Genomic DNA, 19,896 nt, shown 5'->3' on the forward strand with positions numbered 1-19,896 from the left:
GAGACAAAATGGCTGCAGGAGCCGAGAAAGCGTATGTCGTGCTTGAAATGCACTCACATCAGTCAGTCATAACAGTGCAACGACACTTCAGGACGAAGTTCAACAAAGATCCACCAACTACTAACTCCATTCGGCGATGGTATGCGCAGTTTAAAGCTTCTGGATGCCTCTGTAAGGGGAAATCAACGGGTCGGCCTGCAGTGAGCGAAGAAACGGTTGAACGCGTGCGGGCAAGTTTCACGCATAGCGATGTGAAAGATTCAGTATTTAAACCTCCTCTACCAAGAAACGTGCCAGAACTGCGAGCTCACATCAACAATGCTTTCGAACTCATTGATGGGGACATACTGCGCCGAGTGTGGGAGGAACTTGATTATCGGCTTGATGTCTGCCGAATCACTAAAGGGGCACATATCGAACATTTGTGAATGCCCAAAAAAACTTTTTGAGTTTTTGTATGTGTGTGCAAAGCATTGTGAAAATATCTCAAATAATAAAGTTATTGTAGAGCTGTGAAATCGCTTCAATCATTTGTAATAACCCTGTATATATATATATATATATATATACAGGGTGAGTGACCTAACATTACCGCTGGATATATTTCGTAAACCACATCTAATACTGACGAATCGATTCCACAGACCGAACGTGAGGAGAGGGGCTAGTGTAATTGTTTAATACAAACCATACAAATATGCACGGAACTACGTTTTTTAACACAAACCTACGTTTTTTTAAATGGAACCACGTTAGTTTTGTTAGCACATCTGAACATATAAACAAATACGTAATCAGTGCCGTTTGTTGCATTGTAAAATGTTAATTACATCCGGAGGTATTGTAACCTAAAGTTGACGCTTGAGTACCACTCCTCCGCTGTTCGATCGTGTGTATCGGAGAGCACCGAATTACGTAGGGATGTAAAGGGAACGGTGATGGACCTTAGGTACAGAAGAGACTGGAACAAACATTACGTCCACATGCTAACACCTTTTTATTGGTCTTTTTCACTGACGCACACGTACATTACCATGAGGGGTGAGGTACACGTACACACGTGGTTTCCGTTTTCAATTACGGAGTGGAATAGAGTGTGTCCCGACATGTCAGGCCATAGATGTTCAATGTGGTGGCCATCATTTGCTGCACACAATTGCAATCTCTGGCGTAATGAATGTCGTACACGCCGCAGTACATCTGGTGTGATGTCGCCGCAGGCTGCCACAATACGTTGTTTTATATCCTCTGGGGTTGTAGGGACATCACGGTACACATTCTCCTTTAACGTACCCCACAGAAAGAAGTCCAGAGGTGTAAGATCAGGAGAACGGGCTGGCCAATTTATGCGTCCTCCACGTCCTATGAAACGCCCGTCGAACATCCTGTCAAGGGTCAGCCTAGTGTTAATTGCGGAATATGCAGGTGCACCATCATGCTGATACCACATACGTCGACGCGTTTCCAGTGGGACATTTTCGAACAACGTTGGCAGATCATTCTGTAGAAACGCGATGTATGTTGCAGCTGTTTGGGCCCCTGCAATGAAGTGAGGACCAATGAGGTGGACGCCAATGATTCCGCACCATATATTTACAGTCCACGGTCGCTTTCGCTCTACCTGTCTGAGCCAGCGAGGATTGTCCACGGACCAGTAATGCATGTTCCGTAGATTCACTGCCCCCTGGTTTGTGAAACCCGCTTCATCGGTAAACAGGTAGAATTGCAACGCATTCTCTGTTAATGCCCATTGACAGAATTGCACTCGATGATTAAAGTCAGCACCATGTAATTGCTGATGTAGCGACACATGAAACGGGTGAAAGCGGTGACGATGCAGTATGGGCATGACACTACTTTGACTCAGTCCACCGGCTCTCGCAATGTCCCGTGTACTCATGTGTGGGTTCATGGTAACAGCAGCTAACACACCAACTGCACCCGCTTCTCCTGTGACGGGCCCGTTACGGACCCGTTTGCTATGCTACGACCATACCTGTTGCATACAGTTGGCGGTAGATGTTTTGCAATGTGCGGCACGTTGGATGCTCTCTGTCCGGGTACCGTTCTGCATACACCCTGCAGGCTTCAGCTGCATTTCGTCGACACTCGCCATAGATGAGTATCATCTCCGCCTTTTCAGAGTTCGAATACACCATGGTCACAGTTCCTACAACACTACACTATCACAGACGTCTGGTAACACGGTGAACTACAGTTGGTCTGCGTGCGGAGACGAATGCAGAATAACAATAGCAGCAAGCGCTACATGCAGACACTGCGACAGCTAGACCAAACCACAACAGTGCACTACAGCCACACTCGTAAACACGGTCGTCATCGTAAACATGTCCCTGCAGATGCTGCTCGCCGACCGTGGCCCGTGTTTGTTACATCACGCAACTGAACGTCGGAGGTATCAAGCGTCAACTTTAGGTTACAATATCACTTCCGTGCATTTTTGTATGCTTTGTATTAAACAATTACAATAGCCTCTCTCATCACGTTCGGTCTGTGGAATCGGTTCGTCAATATTTGATGTAGTTTACGAAATGTATCCAGTGGTAACGTTAGGTGACTCACCCATATATATATATATATATATATACTTGCTTTATCTGTAATGTGTTAATTTGCATCCAAGGTAACAGAATACTTTCACTTCGTCTGCTTCTTCATCCCCTAGTTTGATATGTTTATCGCTAATTTCATTTAAGCAGTTCGTCCTTAGTTTCGTCTTTCTTCGATTTACTCTTAATCCATAGTGTGTGCTCTTTACGCTCTTCATTTAATTCAACAAGTCCTTCAGTTATTAATCATTTTGCTGAAGATAACAATAACATTAGCGAAATTTATCATAGTATCTTTTCACCCTGAATTTTAATCTCAGTCCTGAAACTTTCTCTTTTATTCGCCATGACTTCTTCGAAATACACTGTCGTCAGAAACAGTACGAAAACTTGTAAGGGTGTTGAGTGGTACTCTCGGCTCATAAATAACTGATAAGAAAATAATCGATACGTTGCGCCGTTAAGGAGTTAATTAGATTTGACGTTAAAGAATCAGGCAGTTAAGCACGCAAATTGAAGCGGTCCGCTAGAGACGGTGTCGCCAATCGTGTTCTTCGGTTGCTTTCCTAAAACCGAACGAGAGAGCGATACAAAAACTGGACGTGGCACGGTAGGAAGGATCCAACCTGACCGAAAGGCTTAACAATCTCGTGCGATGCCATCAATGCTATGAGAACAACTGATAGTAATTGTATCTGGCAGGCCGCTTGGACAGGCTGATTGGCCTGCTTCAGTGTTAATTAACTTGAAACGGGGCAAGGTATTGATTTTTTCCTTAACAATTCTTTCTCAGCACAACCTACCCTGTAACATCCTTATATGCTTTTCACACTGTTTCTGACCACTCTATACAGGCTGAATGTTATGGTCGAAATAACAGATGCCTCTTTTAGATCATCTGTTAACCGAGCACTTTGTTCTTGGTCTTCCAGTCTTATTTTTCCCTCTCGGTTCTTGTACACATTGTATGTCACCTGTATGTCCCTACAGTTTACACATATTTTAATGAGAATTTCTAATTTTTGCACAATTTTACGTTCCAGAATTAAATTTTCACTCTGAAGCGGAGTGTGCGCTGATATGAAACTTCCAGACAGATTAAATTTTACGTTGTCGAAAACTTTTCCCGGATCGACAAATGTTACGAACATGTCTTGATTTTCCTTAAGTATTGCTTCCATTATCAAGTGCAAGGGATGAACTCCTTCTTTGGTACCTTTGCCTACCCTAAGGCGAAACCTATCGTCATCAATCACATCTTTAGTTCATTTTCCATTCTTCTGTGAATTATTTTGTCATTAGTTTAGATGCATGAGCTGTTAATCTGATTTTGTCATAGTTCTCGTACTTAACTAACCTTGCTACCTTGTGTGGATGACATTTCTCCGAAAGCTGACGGTATGTCTCCAGAGTGATAAATTCAACAAAACCACTTGAGTAGCTGTTTGGCTGCCTCTTCCTTCAGTCATTTCAGAAATTCGATCTTATTTGGTCATAGGTATTTGAGAGTCCTGTTGAACCCTGGATCTGTTACTGGGTTCTCTATGTCTTCGATATCGACTCCTATTTCTTCTTGTATCATGGTACTGGACATTCCCTAATCTCGGCGGAGGAATCCTACTGGGCATTCCTTCTGTGATATCACATACAGATATCACCTCATGGGCGTCATAGCAAGGGAATTGCAAGTTTCCGTTGGACGCCGATAGTGGTTTCACGGGATCTAGCGGATTCAGTTGCTGTGCCCCCGTTGAGACACACCTCCAGCGGCTCTTAAAGCTCTGTATAAAGGAAAGTACGGCCATCCTTTTCCCCTGCGTCTGCCACCGTGCGCAGTTCAGGATTGGCTGAAACGGCGTCTTGTGACATTAGCAGCCATTTTGGGTCCAAGCATTATGTGTGAAGCAAAGGAAGTGTTGTGTATCTTCCAAGCTTCAAGTAGAATAATGCCTCAGTCCTGTGCTTTTGGCTGCTCGTTTCGAGGCGAAAAAGAAGGAAAACTGTACAGAATTCAAATGGTTCAAATGGATCTGAGCACTATCGGACTTAACATCTGAGGTCACCGGTCCCCTAGAAGTTAAAACTACTTAAATCTAACTAACCTAAGGACATCACACACATCCATTCCCGAGGCAGGATTCGAACCTGCGACCGTAGCGGTCCCGCGGTTACAGACTGAAACGCCTAGAACCCCTCGGCCACTTCAGCCGGCTGTACCGAATTCCTTCCGAAGGGAGAAATGCAACGAGAAGGAGAATATTGGTCGCAGTGGGAAAAGTTGTAGGAACTCTTCTGTTTCTTAGTTTCCAATTCCTTCGAACAGCAAAAAAATAAAAATAAATAAATAAATAAATAAAATTAAAAAAAATTAAAAATAAAAGAAATAAAAAATGGAAATCTTAGAGAGAAAACTGCCACTGTTGGTACATAAAACGTGTTGGTACATAAAACGAATGGTACTGTACAAAGTCATCATGACTGTTAAAAAATTTGATCTGATTGGTTGTACAGTATGGTTTAAACTTATATTTGCGATGCTCACTGTAATAAATTGTACTTTGTTCCAAGCAATAAAACATACCAAACAAATATTTGCAGCCGGCTGGTGTGGCCGTGCGGTTCTAGGCGCTTCAGTCTGGAACCGCGTGACCGCTACGGTCGCAGGTTCGAATCCTGCCTCGGGCATGGATGTGTGTGATTTCCTTAGGTTAGTTAGGTTTAAGTAGTTCTAAGTTCTAGGGGACTGATGACCACAGATGTTAAGTCCCATAGTGCTCAGAGCCATTTGAACCATTTGAAATATTTGCACTAGGCAAGTTCAGTAACCATTAACGTTACCAGGAGACAACCTGTCCGGTAATTTACATTACATTAATACAAATAACGTTGTTACTGTTTCCTACAGCCTACTTTTGGTCGTATGACTAGTTTTATTCGAACACATTTTAAAAATATTCTGTTCTCTTGTACTTCCGTAATCATTTTCCAAAAGTCATAGAACAATTTGCAGACAAAATGTTATGGGATAAATCTGACAAAAATATAAAGCATGCATAATAATATAGGCACGTTTATCAGTTCTATTTACTAAGGTACCGCGCATATATATTTGAATCTAATTCTTTATTTCGTATAACGAAAGAGACATTGGGCGAATTTTCGTAGTACCGAGTACAGGAACAAGAAGCAACTCGATATAGGGCTTTAAAACAGCGATGGATTTTTCCTTGCAGTTGCGAACTATTATTGGTTACCTTTTGCCCTGCTGATCGTTGCATAGGACCAATTTAACGCTAATTACGGCACCAGGTGTTCAAAATCGATACCCCAACAAGAACTGCGAAAAACTGCGAAATCTTCTTTCGCTATTAATAAAGGATAGCAGGGAGCCGGCCGATGTGGCCGAGCGGATCTAGGCGCTTCAGTCTGGAATCGCGCGACCGCTACGGTCGTAGGTTCGAATCCTGCCTCGGGCATGGATGTGTGTGATGTCCTTAGGTTAGTTAGGTTTAAGTAGTTCTAAGTTCTAGGGGACTGATGACCTCGGATGTTAAGTCCCATAGTGGTCAGAGCCATATGAACCATTTGATAGCAGGAAAGAAACTGTATTTCATGCTCTCCCCAACAAAAGCTTTTCGTCTCATTTAACATAAATTTGTTGAGATTTTTTGTTGCTAAATATCCGACATGTTCCGTTTGAAGCCACTGATCAGTTTTGGCAGTGCATTAGACGGCGGAGTGCACTTGTTTAATATACACGGCTAAATATGCTGCAGAAGTCAATGTATCAGCAACGGCGCACTGGGCCCAAAATGGCGACCACTGGCAAGTTGGCCGTACTTTCCTTACACAGGGCCTTAGCGGCTCTGGACTACGAGCGACCTCTGCTGCCGCGATATAGGACGGCCGGCAGCAGGCACTTCACCCATTCGCGGTCGGAGCCAGTTCGCTACAGGATGCTACGCAGTCGCCGCCTAGTCGCGTCTCCGACTCTGTCGTTCGTATTTAGTCCTGTACTACTCATCCTTGTTGACACTGTAATATATGGTCTCCGTTTCTTGCTGCATTACTTGTAATGGGTCGTCATACGTTTGGAGAAATACAAGTTCAGTAAATCTTCTGTTCACTGTTTTAACTTGTTCGCTAATCATTCCAGCTCCTGTCCAGCTTCGCTACGTCGACAGTAGCCGCACCACTCTGCAGCCCACCTTTTCTTACCATTGTGTACGACGTCGTACACAACACCTTTCACCTATCCTCTCTTTCTTCAGCATTTAATTTTGGAACCTAGGTATGTCTCAATCCTCGATTTTTTTCCACGCACTAAGTTAGATACCTAACAATTTTAGTTAAAACTGCTTCATAGATTCCACAATTATGATTTACAACACGCTTGGGTCAAAGCCAGTTGCATACGACCATCATTATGAGACAAATAATTGGCTGTCGTGGGGCAGAGAAATGTGTTTTCTAAATACATGAGTGTGTAACTTCGAGTGTTATCCTCAAATAGAAAAATTTTGCAAGCTGAAACGGAACACATTACTTATAATCAAAGAAAGCAAAATCGAAAGTGAAATATCCATATCCTATTAGAAGTCGCCTTCCAAGTAAAATTCTGATTGTCACACAAAATTTGTAGTAGAATGAATTTTTTCTCTTCAGCGGAACTGCGCAGATATGAAACTTCCTAGCAGATTAAAACTGTGTGCAGGACCGAGATTCGAGACCTTTGCCTTTTGCGGGCAAGTGCTCTATCAACTGAGCTTCCCAAACTTGACTCAAGATCCCTCCTCACACCTTTACTTCCGCCAGAATCTCTTTCCCTACCTTCCACACTTCACATAAGCTCTCCTGCGAACATTACAGAACTAGCATTCCTGGAAGAGAGGAACTTGTAGTATTTAAACAGAATGTAAGTGTCAAATAGCCCATGTCTGACTCTCACTAGTTCCGTTTTTGTGCTGTAATATGAATCCCATGTTTGTTACTAATTAGAAGGGTTAATAACAAATAGTGAATCGTTTGAGAATGCGAGTATCCAAGATAAAATTTGGATAAAAATGAGAAAAATAGTAAATTGGTAAATGAAAAAATTGTTCAGAGCAATGTCTTTTTTAATATTATGTTCACATTTATTCATAATTTCAGGAAATTGAAACGTTTTTTATTTCTTGTTAATATTTCGCGTTCTTGTAGAAAATTTTAATTTGTTATGAATACTCTCGTTTTGATATTATTAGTGGCAAAAATATGTCTTTGATTACAAATTACGATTCAGCGTTTGTTACTAAATTTTAATCAGGTAATAATCAGAGATCAATTAAAATAAGAAATGAAATGAAATGTCGCGTGCCTAGGGCCTGCCGTCGGGTAGACCGGTCGCCTGGTGCTGTCTTTTGAGTTCACGCCACTTCGGCAACTTTCGCGTCGATGAGGATGAGATGATTATGACGAAGACAACAAGTTCCTGAGCAGAGAAAACCTCCAACCCAGCCGGAAATCAAATGGTTCAAATGGCTAAAAATGGTTCAAATGGTTCTGAGCACTATGGGACTCAACATCTTAGGTCATAAGTCCCCTAGAACTTAGAACTACTTAAACCTAACTAACCTAATGACATCACACACACCCATGCCCGAGGCAGGATTCGAACCTGCGACCGTAGCAGTCCCGCGGTTCCGGACTGCAGCGCCGGAAATCGAACCCGGGTCCGTTTGTATTGCATTCCGTCGCTCTGACCATTTTTTTTTTTTTTTCGATATAGTTCGTTGCGTTTGGTCTGGGCGGACGCTACAAGACATCCGTTCAAGTTGATCGTTGATTCCTTTCCTCAGTTTTTTTTTTTATGCCACTCAGCTATCGAGGCGGACAAAATAAGAAATAATTTTCGTGTAGTGAGAACCGAATACGCGACGTTACCATTTGAGGAGTAGAATGCTACACATTTATCATTGAGCGGTTACGTTACACTCTAAACCCAAAGGAAAAAACTGAGGTCATTCACTGGTAACGACGCAGTTCGGAGGGTTATAGTCGTTTACCTATGGCACAATACGGTAGATTTCCGTTGTACTGTACTTTGCAATAAACCAACCTAGAATGCGAGACCGGTAAATAAAATGATCAATCTAACCTCAATCCAAATACACAACTGTCTAACGCAATGAAAAAATTACTGGAAAGAAGGATTTAGAGGGGTAACGAGTTCATACAGGGACAATCGTAATCAATATTTTTGCTTCCTAGATATGTCATTAACTGTCTTCTGAAACTGCAGATGTTATTCCGTTCTTTAATATAATGCAGGATGTTATTCGAGATTCGAGTTCCTGCTACTGAGGACTCCGAAAAAGTGGCTGAACCGTGCAGCCAACGAGGATAGCTGTGCGAGCAACATGAAAGTCAGTTACCAAGTAGTCTAACATCACAGATATAACGAATACAGGTATTCAAAAACAGCTCCAGCTACTGTGAGCTTTTCTGAGGAAGAACTTGCAGGGCAACGTCACTGTCTTAATCTACTTCCTCTTCTCCTTCTATAAAATTATCTTCCAGTTCAATTCCCTTGTATATTCGTTGTATACGTTTCTTCTAACTTCCAGCCTTTACCTCTTTGCTTAGTGCAGGCTTGCCGTCTGAGCCCTTGGTATTCATATAGTTGTCCTCTTTTTCCCAAAGGTCTCTTTAATTTTCCCTTATTCATACATACGTCTACAGATATCCCTACATAGCTATTTTGCCCTTCCTGTCAATTTCATTTTTCAGATATCCACATTCTCTTTTGGTTGCTCCATTTGCTGAGTTTTCTTTACAAACGGCGTTCAGTAAGTAATGTACCACATTTTTTTCTGAAAGCAGTGAGAGGTGACCTCTGTCTTTGACAGTGGCAACTCTCACTTATATTTTTCATAATGTGACAATACGCAATTAATCGTCATGTTCTTCTGAGAACACGAGTTTGATCGTAATAATATCATTTTTGATCGTAATAATATAATTTAATTTACTTAGCACAGACTTACTGTCGGTGTCTGCAAACCAACATCAAGTTATAAAACAATGATCAGAGGAATCGAACTGTTTTTATTGACTGAATAAGTTAAGTATACCCCCTGTTTCCTATATTTCGTCATCCAATTGAGTCCACAGTAGGAGTGAGAAAGAAATGAACGTATGAAAATAATTGCAGGAAGAATGTTTGGGGAGAGAATAAGGATCGAACAATATTTAGCGATTGTGGGTGTACAATAGGGAACAACTAGTCGATAGGCAGCGATTATAGAAGCTCTGGAACTTTAGCCCTTGCCAGCGGCGAGGTGTATGAAGGTTGGATAATCTGCAAAACTTACGTTTTAGTCTTTGGGAGGAAAATTCGCGGGATCTTTCTCATTGTGTAGTGAGAGAGGTTTGACCGGCAACTTTAATCCGTGGAAATTCTGAGCTGATGATTGGTTGGGAGCCGTCCCCACCATGAGCGATCAAGCGTGCAGAGCGGTAGCGTGGGTCCGAGTCGAGGACTGCTGCTGAGGAGTTGGACGAGAGAGGACACTTTTCTGCGATGGGTCTAGTCATGCTCGATTTAAGTGTGGGGAATGTGCTATATTTATGATTAATGGTTTCACATTAGGTGAACAACCTTTTCTTGCAGCTTGACGTAAAGTAATATTAATATTTTGGGGGAACGAAATTTACTTAGATAGGTAATGTGCAGTTGTAGGTGATGTAAGATTGTTGCTTTCCTTTGTGATAGTAATTTGCAACTTAGGGTTTTATAAGAATTTCGCGATCAATAATTCAATCTAATATGTTTGAGCAAGCAAGTTCATTAAAAAAATGAAATATTTACGTGCATGTGGCAGTTTATTTAGTTTTACACCTGGCACTCAACACGTGGGGCTGATCAAGAATTTTATAACTAGTGGATGTACGAGTGCTAGAGGCATATAGCATGTAAGTAGGAAACGTGCTATTACATGAAATATGCGTGTGAAATTAAGAACTGTTATAAATTTTCAATTTTCTTACATATCTGCAATCATGATAGATTTAGTAACGTGAATCGTTTGTAAAGGACACGTGGTATCTCGTGTGAAAGCGGGTGTCGAATTTTAGCAAACGAAGTGAAGATAATACTTGCTCATTCATGTTTATGGCAATGTAGAGTCACATGGGGAGATTTTCTGAATAATTAAAATAGCAAAGCGGGGAAAGAGATTATTAAACTGATAAAGAAGTCATGAATATTGGCTGCAACAAAGTAAGTAGTTCATCTTGAGTGTGTGTATTTAGTGTGCGTAATTTTGGAAGGGTTTTCGTATTCCATTGGGTGAATTTGTGTCGGGAGTAGGCAGCAGTGCAATAGTGGCTATTAAAGTGAATGATCAAGTAGGCTCGGAAGTTAAATGTAATAATTTTGGTTTTCGGTTGAATAATTTTGAGTAGAGATAGTTACTGTATGGTGAATATCGGAACCGATAACTGCTCGATCCTTACGTTTCTCCTGTGCATATGTTGGTGCAGTAATTGTGGGTGCTTGTTGATTAATGGATGCAGTTGTGACATATCCTTTTCTCCCGATCCAAAAGTGGGCACTTGTGGTAATAAGAGATAGCAGTCCGTAGGAGACCATAGTTTTAGTAAAGAGTCAGATGCGTTAAAGATAAATAAAGGTAAAAAGTCAGATGAGTTAAATTGTACATTGTTAACAGGAAAGTCAGTTCCGTGTAAGTTACATCGTGGAATCTGATGCAAATTTCATGCTGTGTAAACATCAGCCTTCTTAATATTTGTTTAAAGAAGTGAGTTTTCTTTATTCTTATAATAATCTGAAATGCTTAATGAATGAACCAAATTGTTCTAAAAAATTCAAATTTGAGTCGGAACATGCTTTCTATAAGAATAGACAAACCTTTCATTATTTTGATTTATTATCAGCAAAAAAAGAAATTTTCTTTAATAATTTTACTAAATGTATGGATGTCAATCACTGGGCAAAGCAGAACTGACATAGCTTTCAAGTTAGGGCATTATTCAAAGGTCCTGCAAATAAATCCGCTGCGCATAGTGTAAAACTGAAGCAGTAGTGGGTACCTTGCATCAGGTTGGTTTTATTCGCGATTCCAATATCCATATTATTCTCCACTCTCTTGGCCACAAAATCCCAAAATCCTACTTTTGAACATAATCTGCATTCAAAGCAGTGGCCTTACATCACCTTACTGCAAGGGCCTGTATGCCCAATGGTAAGACTCTACTGGTCGACGTAGGAGCCAACGTCTTGCTGCTCGAGTAACCTCCACATCATCCACGTATTGCTTCCCGTGGAGTGCATCCTTCATTGGGCCAAAAGATGAAAGTCGGAAGGTGGGAGATCCGGGCTGTTAAAGAAGTACAGACTAGTGAAGCTTTGTGAGCTCCTCTCGGGTGCACAGATTTGTGTGAGGCCTGTTGAGAAGGAAGGAGAAGTTCGTTTGCATTTTTTTGGAAACGAACAATTCCCAGCTGTGTATGGCCAGCCGGCGCGAGAGAGTACGGAGAAATTTGCGCCACCTTGTTGCGATGATGACTGACGCCTCTCCCAATGACTCACCGTGCTTTTGTTCACTGACAGGTCACAGTAGACATTCTGTAGTAGCCTGTGAATATCTGCAATGCTCTGGTTTTCTGTCAAAAGAAACTCAGTGACAGCTCCCTGTTTGGAACGCACTTCCGTTACAGACGCCACTTTGAAGTTACGTACAGCGCCGCCAACTATCGGAAGTTCATGAAGCTATCGGGGCTGAAGAGAAAATATTCCATGATGTCCCACAAAAAATTCTAAATTTTTTCATCCGAAAATGGGCGAGACGAAAATGTGTTGTATTACTTACTAACCGCCCCTCGTATTTCCTGCTTTCGTCAGTTAGATTACACTACAATTTCCTATGGTTGCAACTCACCTGTGTACAACAGCTTCATCCACTCACGCATACAGTGTCAATCAGCTGTCCCTTCCGATGTCATTTCTAGGATTTCTAATATTTCTAGTACGTTGTTCGTCGCCACCCCTCCTGCCACTGTACAAAAATTCCGACTAGACGAACTATTCACGATATTCAGCTTATTTTGATCTCTGTTGATTAAGCTGCCAAGCCACCAGCACAGTCAGCTGTTCCGTTAACACTGTTAATTTAAACGTGCCCATGACAATAATGAAAGAAGAACGACTTTTGTAAGCGTTACGCTACAGCTAATAACACTGACTATTTGGTGCAAACTTCATCCTTACAAACTCAGTGATTTCGTAGTCAGAGGGTTTTACAGATACGAACTCAACGATGTAATTGTTTAGTTTATGCTGTTAAAATTTAAAAATAATTATTAGGTAAAATTGACACAAACATCAGTTTTACGTTTTGTAAGTTCTCGACTAAGCCCAGTCAACGAAGAACGGCTGGTTCAAATGGCTCTGAGCACTATGCGACTTAACTTCTGAGGTCATCAGTCGCCTAGAACTTAGAACTAATTAAACCTAACTAACCTAAGGACATTCACACACATCCATTCCCGAGGCAGGATTCGAACCTGTGACCGGAGCGGTCGCTTGGTTCCAGACTGTAGCGCCTAGAACCGCACGGCCACTCCGGCCGGCTCAACGAAGACCAAAGAATGTTAAATGTGTGAAACAATACGTGCAGTCGCAAAATATTGTACTTTGGTAGCATAGAGTTCCATGAACAACATAATAAAAACCTTGATCTGTAGGGTCTGATTGTGGGCGTGTGGGTGCGTCTGAAAGCCACTTTTGTATGTTATTCTTGAATAACTCGAAAACTATGGCCTCTAACGATAACATATTCCAGTACAAAAAAGAATTGCATTAAATTTACTACACAAAGGCCCCATTAATTATTTTTTTCTGTAGGACTAATAGTTTGGCCGTAGCGACCGGGAGAATATGACAATGTCGCGCGTAGTTTTTGAAGTCTGGAAGGAACATTACGGATTGCATAATACAACATGGACAGAGTCAGTTCAATCACCCTGTATAATGAATACTAATGATCGTACAACACTCCCTTGACGTACGCTTCAAGATACCTTTACTTCTGAAGTTTTCGCTGCGCTACATATTACACTATCTGCACATCATCGGGACACCTATCACTGGACATTAATATTGGATGTGCCTACTCTTAGCCTCTATGACGGCTTCACCTCTGCTGGAGACACTATCAATGAGTTGTCTGAATATCTATGGAGGAATGGAAGCCCACTGTTGCTCAGCAACTGAAACCAGAGAATGTAGTGATATTGGACGCTAGGGTCTGAACCGAAGTCGACGTTCTAACTCATCCCGAAAGTGTTCCATTGGGTTCATGTCGGGAATATTACAGAATGAACCAGCTTAAACCAAACCCATCAAAGACATAAGTGTGCTTTCCATCTGAGAAATAGGGAAACCGCCCGTAAGTTAAAGACAAAATGGTCAATGGTTAAATTGGAACACAGTGTGACACTCCAAAATACCTAGGAATAATACTTTACAGATCTCTAACGTTCAAAAGACACTGCATGAATTTCAAATCAAAAGTTTCCACCAGGAAAAACTTGCTGAGAAAACTGGTCGGATCACGTGGGGCAGTCAAGGTGAAACAATCCGACTTTTGCAATACCTTTATGCTACTCCGCTGCAGGGTATGCTTGTCCTGCTTGGTATAAGTCAGCACATGCCAAACAGGCGGATATTTCCCTAAACGAGACATGCAGAATTGCAACGGGCTGCCTGAAGTCAGCTCCAGTCGAATGATTCTACCACCTTGCAGGAATTGCACCAAAAAATGGTTCAAATGGCTCTGAGCACTATGGGACTCAACTGCTGTGGTCATAAGTCCCCTAGAACTTAGAACTACTTAAACCTAACTAACCTAAGGACAGCACACAACACCCAGCCATCACGAGGCAGAGAAAATCCCTGACCCCGCCGGGAATAAAACCCGGGAACCCGGGCGTGGGAAGCGAGAACGCTACCGCACGACCACGAGATGCGGGCGGAATTGCACCGCCTCTTGTTCGAAGAGAAATAGCAGGAAACAGAGAGAGAACGAAACTGGAGCAGGAAAAAACGCATCCCAAGCATGGGAAACAACCCTATCCACAACAACTAAGATCAAGGAACATCGGAGAAACTAACGATAGCTGATGAAGAAGCCAGGCTGCAATTAAGGAGGGCTGAGGCATCCCAGCCTCCTGGTTGGAAACTATTTTTATAATCTTTACACCCTTGTCATGACAAGAAGTGGCCAATCAGCAAGTCATAGGCTGGGGTAAGTAGTGGGCAGATCACAGGTTAATCTGGCAGAGTAGGGATACATTGAAGAAAACAGAACCCAACGAGACTGCGGGGAAGAACACACTGTTCAACGTAAGCTTCAGTGTCGACTATTTGCAGCTACCTGCACAGAAGAAGATCATCACCACGCAACTGAAAATGCACAGTAAGTGGCCAAATTTTGGTCAAAGATTATATAAACTATGTTGAAATGTCAACAATTATATAAACCGTGTTTTATGTATGTTTCTGACACGAGAATAATAATAATGTCGGGAATCCGTGGAGGCCACCCCCATTTCAAGAATATTATTTTCCACCAACCATTGCCTCACTACCGGTTCCCGTGAGATCACCGCAGTTAAGCGCTGTCGGGCGTGGCCGACACTCGGATGGGTCACCAACCAGGCCGCCATGCGCTGTTGCCATTTTTCGGGGTGCACTCAGCCTCGTGATGCCAATTGAGGAGCTACTCGACCGAATAGTAGCGGCTCTGGTCAAACAAAACCATCATAACGATCGGGAGAGCGGTGTGCTGACCACGCGCCCCTCCTATCCGTATCCTCAACTGATGATGACACGGTGGTCGGATGGTCCCGATGGGCCACTTGTGGCCTGACGACGGAGTGATTTTTATTGCCTCACTGGTGCTGGTTTATGACAGGGTACAGTGACAAGCTGATGGAGATAATCGAGACCTCCGAACTGTTCCTCTACTGTACACAGTACACAATGCTATAAACTGTATTCCTATCGTTCCGCATTTAACGTTTTCTTAACCGCAGTAAGAGGAGTACACCCTAAGCACGAAACACACGTCCATGCCATAACTCCACCTCCTCTGTACTTCACTGTAGGCACTGCACATAACGGCAGATAATGTTCTCCAGGGATATGACAAACCCTAACCCTTCCTTCGGACTGCCACAAGGTATGACGTGATTCATCGTTCCAAAATACTCATTCAAAGTAATCCACTGTCTATTGACGTCTCTCTCTACACCACCTAAAGAGTCACTAAGAATTGGCTCTTGAAATGCATGGCCTCTGAGGAGCTGCTGGATCACTATACCCCATTCTTTTTAACACCCTACGCACAGTCATGACACTAGATAGACTGATGTTAGCACCTTAGAACCTACGAGTGTTTCCTTCTACTGACTTCATGCAATTTTTTACCATCAACAATGCTCGACGCTTGCTGACCGTCACGTCAGTACAAGAGGTCTGCCTCGTCTTGTTTCAACTTTTATTCCTCCTTCGCATTTCCACTTAACAGTCACATCTCCCACAGTCAATCTGATCAGCTTTAAAAGTGACGAACTCTCCCTGATGCATTTCGTACTCAGGTCACATCCAATTACTACACTACTGACCACTGAAATTGCTTCACCACGAAGATGACGTGCTGCAGACGCCAAGTTTAACCGACAGGAAGAAGATGCTGTGATATGCAAAAGATTAGCTTTTCAGAGCATTCACACAAGGTTGGCGCCGGTGGTGACACCAACAACGTGCTGACATGAGGAAAGTTTCCAACCTATTTCTACCGAGCGAGGTGGCGCAGTGGTAGCATACTGGACTCGCATTCGGGAGGACGACGGTTCAATCCCGCGTCCGGCCATCGTGATTTAGGTTTTCCGTGATTTCCCTAAATCGCTCCAGGCAAATGCTGGGATGGTTCCTTTGAAAGGGCACGGCCGACTTCCTTCCCCATCCTTCCGTAATCCGATGAGACCGATGACCTCGCTGTTTGGTCTCTTCCTACAACCAACCAACCAACCAACCTATTTCTCATACACAGACAGTAGTTGACCGGCGTTGCCTGGCGAAACGTTGTTGTGATGCCTCGTTTAAGGAGAAGAAATGTGTACCATCACGTTTACGACTTTGATAAAGGTCGTATTGTAGTCTATCGCGATTGCGGTTTATCGTATCGTGACATTGCTGCTCGCGTTGGTCGAGAACCAATGACTGTTAACAGAATATGGAATCGGTGGATTCAGGAGGGTAATATGGAATTCCGTGCTGGATCCCAACGGCCTCGTATCACTAGCAGTCGAGATGACAGGCATCTTATCCGCATGGCTGTAACGGATCGTGCAGCCACGTTTCGATCCCTGAGTCAACAGATGTGGACGTTTGCAAGACAACAACCATCTGCACGAACAATTCGACGACGTTTACAGCAGCATGGACTATCAGCTCGGAGACCATGGCTGCGGTTACCCTTGACGCTTCATCACAGACAGGAGCGCATCCGATGGTGTACTCAACGGCGAACCTAGGTGCACGAATGGCAAAACGTCATTTTTTCGGATGAATTCAGGTTCTGTTTACAGCATCATGATGGTCGCATCCGTGTTTGGCGCCATCGCGGTGAACGCACATTGGAAGCGTGTATTTGTCATCGCCATACTGGCGTATCACTCGGCGTAATGGTATGGAGTGCCATTGGTCGCACGTCTCGGTCACCTCTTGTTCGCATTGATGGCAATTTGAACAGTGGACGTTACATTTCAGATGTGTTACGACCCGTGGCTCTACCCTCCGTTCAATCCCTGCAAAACCCTACATTTCATCAGGATAATGCACGACCGCATGTTGCAGGTCCGGTATGGACCTTTCTGGATACAGAAAAGGTTCGATTGCTGCCCTCGCCAGCACATTCTCCAGATCTCTCACCAATTGAAAACGTCTGGTCAATGGTGGCCGAGCAACTGGCTCGTCACAATACGCTAGTCACTACTCTTGATAAACTGTGGTACCGTGTTGAAGTTGCATGGGCAGCTGTCCCTGTACATGCCATCCAAGCTGTGTTTGACTCAATGCCCAGGCGTATCAAGGCCGTTATTACGGCCAGAAGTGTTTGTTCTGGATACTGATTTCTCAGGATCTATGCGCCCAAAATGCGTGAAAATGTAATCACATGTCAGTTCTAGTATAATATATTTGCCCAATCCATACCCGTTTATCACCTGCATTTCTTCTTGGTGTAGCAATTATAATGGCCAGTAGTGTAGTTTACTTTCAAATTCACTGAGCTCTAGTTGCCGATTCGTTCTGCTGTTATTGCTTTTCTACTGACAGCACTTCTCTACTAGCCTTTCTACGTCTAATAATGTGTTTTGGTCAATTCCGCATTACGTAGTGGCGTCCGGATATTTCTGATCAGGTAGGTATGCCACAATTGACAAGTTAGCAATCACCTAATGGTTTAGATCGTTTCATATCTCAGCAGCAGGTGTTATTTTAATTATAATAGTAGCGTGTCGGGCTTCTTTGCAGCACAATCGCTTTAGCAAGGACGGCGTGCCTTCCCTTGCGTGCTACGCGTGGCCGAGCCGTCCGCCCGCCACTTTCTACTTGCCGGAGACAGCGCAGGCGAGGCACGACGCCGCAGAGCTGAGGATTCCGGCACCCAGCGGAGCGGAACGAGCCTGCAATCTGTAGCGGCGTCTGCTGTGCGTGAGGTCTGCTCTCGAGAACCGCCGGCTTTCATCTCAGCCTGCAGCGGGGCGTACATCAAACGGAGCCGATCAAGTGCCGTGGGAATGCGACGCAACCGCGAGGAGACTCACCACTTAGCGGAAGATGTTTCCTCCCGGTTATCCATCAGAACGAACATGTAGCTCGTTATATTGTAACAGTATCAGTGAATACATCGCTCAAAATAATTAGGGGAACACGCGTATCAACGTCCGGTATTTTAAATCTATTTTGATACAGGCCGTACTTGTGGTCTTATTCCATAGCCTGAGATCTTCGCTTTCAGTGTAGTTTACATTTAAAATAATTTGCCATCTATTGGCTGTGTTATGCATTACAGTGTCAGGTGATCCCTCAAAAGTAAGTGAGTACCTGTGTCCCAGTATTTTATAGTGAAGAACACTGATGTCAGTTGTCTTTTGTGGGCGTTGCATTCAACCAAGCTCATGCAGTGCGACAACTTCATGCAGTACAAGTTGCATGGGCAGTCTAATTGACCCAAAAAGGAAGGAATACTGGCTATGTTGCCGTAGATGCTAATGCCTTTCCATGTGTGTTCCATAGGTTCTGGACGCGCTGCAGCGAGGCAGGTCAATACACATGGCGAGCTGGACAAGGTCGCCGATCATTGTAACCCCATGTGAAGACCGATATCTGACAATATCTGCGTTGCGACGTCGTACCGTTGGTTACCGCCAGAGCGCTACAAGACGATCTCAGAGGGACCACTCAGGCCACTGCGGCCGATCAGATTGTAATGAACAGGTTACGAGAAAGGACCTTACAATCCAAATGTTCTGTCCGGCGGTATCGCTTGACACGGCCATAATTTGAATCTCGCGTTCAGTTCTGCCGTTTCCATGTCGATTGGCAGCTTCGTCACTGGCGAAACGTATTATATACAGACGAGTTCAGATATCCTCTAATGTATGGTGATGGCTGTGTTCACGTGCGGTACTTGCCAGATGTTGTCCAGCAAGGTTATGCATGTCGACGCTTCAGTCTTGACAGATATACGGATCTTGCAGTTGTCTATGGTTACCTTATCGCCAGGCAGTACAGCGAACAGACCCTGTTGGACCATGTGCTGGCTGCTGTCAGCAGGCGTGTCTTGCGAAGACTGTACATCGAAGTAATGAAGTGGCTGGCCGTGAGTCCTGGCCTAAAACCCGTCTTACATATGTGGGATATGTTTGGCAGATCTGTTCGTGGTCGTCCCGTTCCACAACAGACACTCCAAGATCTCTCATGGGCTCTCGACGAATAATGGGAACAGAAACGACGGGATGGCATCTGTACACGCCACGTAGCTGTCAAGGAGAGATAAAGACTCACAAACGGCCTACACGTTACTGAAACTCTCAAAATCCAGTGAAAAGCATCCAAGATGACTGGGTGAATGATTGTTTCTGTTCGACACCTGTCGGACATTTCAGTTCTTTTTATGTAAACGATCGAGCATGTAATAATGTTTTGTTGTATACTTAATTTGGGAAAGAGAGACCTGTAATTTGCTTTCATGCC

This window comes from Schistocerca cancellata, chromosome 8, assembly GCF_023864275.1.
Source record: "Schistocerca cancellata isolate TAMUIC-IGC-003103 chromosome 8, iqSchCanc2.1, whole genome shotgun sequence".
Lineage (NCBI taxonomy): Eukaryota > Metazoa > Arthropoda > Insecta > Orthoptera > Acrididae > Schistocerca > Schistocerca cancellata.